The following is a 3,687-nucleotide window of genomic DNA, read 5'->3' as shown; positions in this document are numbered from 1 at the left end:
GTGGACATGCATGCCTCGCACATGCAAGCCGTTTTGAAGTATAATTCGGGCCACCCTAAGGTGGTTAAGAGGAATTCTGAAATCGTGCCTGCAATCGGCCCTAGAAAAGTGCTGCTCCCACACAGTTTGTGAAAGCTTCGTTCTGCAAACACAGAGGCTTGAAGCATCGCGTTACCCTGATAGTGAAGTGGTAGCCGTCAGTCAAGTCCTAAAGAAATGGGGGAAAAGAAATCTAGAAGCAGTGAGGGGCCAGAACTAGGTAAACGAAGGAAGTACGCGGTGATCCTTCATGTGCAACAACCTATCCAATTGGTTTAAAGGGGGTCGCGGGCAGGCATAACGTAACTACGGTGTTCTCATCCCCAAATAAACTTTCTCGTGTTTGCCACACAATTGAGAAAAAAACGAAGCTCACAGTAACGCGTAAGACTTGGACACCTTCACGACTATCACGCAGGTTTAAGTCCACGATTCCAGACGATTTTCTTCTTCTTCGCTGCAGCAATGACCTTAACTCTATCACTGTTGAGCTCCCTTCATTTTTTTGGAAGGAATAATTACTGAAGACCACCTTGGAGGGGCGTACGCCATGACGTGTTTTTCTCGTTCCGAGCAAGTTTTGCCATGATTACGGCGAACGCTGGAGCTATTTTTGGCCAGTCTTGACCAATGTCCTTCTCTGGTTATGGTTGGCTTGCAAACGTGCGCCGGGGACGCTGGGCGGTCGCCGCGAGGCACGCGCATACTATGCTCGGCATTTTCTTAGTTTTTAACGGCCTTAGGGTCACTGCAATCTTGGCCAGTCTGCCTAAGCGGGTATGCGTGGATTGACAAACATGCGCCGGGGACGCTGGGAGGTTGTCTAGAGGCACGCACACGCTGGCGCTCGGCATTTTCTTGGTTTTGTTAACTGCCGGGCGGTCGCCTCGAGGCCCGCGCTGACGTGCGCACGCTCGTCAATCTATTGGGTATTTTTAACTGAGGACACAAAAATTACGATTTGCTAAACAGTTTCACTGTTTAAAAAAAACCACGGGTCTTGCAAAACTGTGGCACTGCTGGGCTCGAACACGTGTTGTTCGCGTCAGAACCCGCAATTGTACGCCGAGGCTACCGAGGCTAATTGAAACAGCAGGGCTCTCATAGAAGTGGCCTAAAAGAATAGTAGGAGTGTCCGAAGTGGGCCAGCAGATGGCGCTCCGTGCTTACAGGGAGTGACGGGCTTGTATTCACGAGGGAACAGAATCTCGCTTCCGGGAATCACGCCGATGCAAACCCGTATTGTCCACCACCTCCCGTTTTTTTAGGGTCCTGGATACAAGAGGGCGGATACATATTGTTACGGAAAAAAGATAGGATCAATCTTCCTGCATTATACGTACCTGTCTTTGTCGCGACACGTGGTCGCGGCAAAACTTTGTCGCGACACGTGGCCTTGATATATCACCGGCCAAGCGCGCCGCAATCGCCTTCAGAAAGCAGGACGTCCCAAACTACCAGTCAACCGCTGCAGGCATACTGTTTCCTTATGTCATCTATCACAGGTTTTTGGGCGTTACCTTCGACCGCCATCTGGCATGGACGCCGCACATTCAAAGCCTAAAAGAGAAGTTAACGTCACACGCGCACATTTTCTGATGTTTTCCTACAGCGCTGATGGATGTAGCATCAGCGCTCTTTTACGGCTATACGACGCCCTCTGCGAAGGCTTACTTCGCTATAGCCTCATAGCCCTGACTTCTCTCACCAAAGGGAATTTTCAAATACTAGAGGGGTTGAAGGCCCGAATACTAAGGATATGCTTTGGTGTCCCAAAGACTACCTCCACAATGGGAACCATGACAGAGAGCAGACGGCTTCCGCCCACTGCTTTGCAGGCAATGGAACGACTTCGCACGTGCATGCGCGTTGTGGCAAGGCAACACGGGCATCCTCTTGCTGCCGCCTGGGTCTCTGAAGTACACCACGCTCTGCCTTCCCAGTGTCAGCCTTTAGCCTCTTCTCCTCACCCTCCGTGGCTATTTACTCCAATGAAAATTGTCCCCACGGTACCTGGATTTAAGCGGAAGGCGGATATACCAGCCCCGGCTCTAAAGTTCTTTGCCTTAGAGCATATTAACAACAAATACAGAGGCCACACTCATGTGTACACTGATGGCTCAGTGACGGCTACGTCGTCGGCGATAGGAATCGTGATTTCTTCGTCGCTCACTACCATCTGCACCCTACTGAGCCACAAGTCCTCTACGACAGTTACTGAGCTGGCTGGACTGCGCGCTGCTTTTCAGTATATTCTAAAGCAGCCGGCCAATCAATGGGCTGTTTTTACTGACTCCAGGTCAGCACTCGAGAGCTTAAAGTCCTTTCCAAAAGAACAGCTGGCTTGGGAAATCAATCTCTTGCACTTAAAAGCCGTACAAAGGGGACACAGCGTAGGTGTGCAGTGGCTTCCTGCCCTCTGCAGAGTTGCCGGCAATGACACAGCTGACAAAGCCGCCTCATCTGCCCACAGTCTCTGCACTCAAGCTCTGCCGATCCCATTCACAAGAAAAGATGCGGGAATACTCGCCTCATCAACCGCATGGAAAGCACAGATGTCTATCTGCACTGATGCAAGGCAGCAATATGCACCTCTTCACGCGACTGATCCCAAGTGCAGCTTCAGAATTCCACCTGGACTTAGCAAGCGCGAGGAAGCCATTCTGCATAGGTTACGCTTGTATGTGGCTTATACCGGACATTATCTGTATAAAACCCAGCAGCCATCCTCACCTCTTTGTTCCACAGGTGACTCACGAGAAGACATTCATCAGGCTATATGCGTGTGTCCAAAGTACAACCGTGCACGGACAGAAACTCATATTATTTTTGTGCAGGCAGCTTGGTGTGGGACTTGAGCTGAGGGCTGTTTTGGGTCCTTGGTCGGGTCCCAGTCAGGCTACACGAGCAATCAAAGCTCTCTTGGAGGTTCTTCGGAGCATAGAACTGGACAGATTTTTGTGATTGAAAATTTTGGGAGCATCGAATGACATCTTTTCGTTTGCATTTTTCTTTCCTTTTTTTTCTTTTTGTGTTTCTTCTCTCATCTAGCGTAGAAAGCCAACCAGAAGGCTAGGGTAACATCGCTGGTCTTCCTTAAAGTTACTCTCTCTCTCTCTCTCTCTACTTAACCAGATCTCAATACTAAAATCTTGCAGCAATCATCTTCGCATCGACTGGTCGCCTGGACACGAGGACCCATCAGCGCGAGACTACTCAGCCCACTCGGCTGCACAGAAGTACATAACCTTTAGACCTGCGTTGCTACCCGACTTGCCTCCGTCACCTCCTGAATCGATAGGGCAAGCGGTGAAGCTTCTACGGTGTCAAAAAGAACAAAAAAGACCACTTGAAAGTCCTTGCTGCGATCGGCTTTTATACGCTCTGCCAGCCTCCGCTCCCTAGGTGAGCCCAAATTTTCATAACCAAATATCTTGCCAACGCTGGTCTTAACCCCGACATTTTCCTAAATGGTACACCCCATCTTTGACGCGTCGATGTCCCTGCTGTGTCCCCTCCACCCGCCCCGCCACACCCCAACCCTAACACACACATATACCCGCCGATCCCCAGAACCTAATATGGTACTGTCCGCAACTCACTCGCTACCGAACCTTCAAACCTCTTCCAAGTGCCTCTTCCCATACA

The sequence above is a fragment of the Haemaphysalis longicornis genome, unplaced genomic scaffold (assembly GCF_048455015.1).
Source record: "Haemaphysalis longicornis isolate Haplotype H1 unplaced genomic scaffold, Haemaphysalis longicornis Haplotype H1 scaffold_6, whole genome shotgun sequence".
NCBI lineage: Eukaryota > Metazoa > Arthropoda > Arachnida > Ixodida > Ixodidae > Haemaphysalis > Haemaphysalis longicornis.
This window is presented reverse-complemented; position numbering follows the sequence as displayed.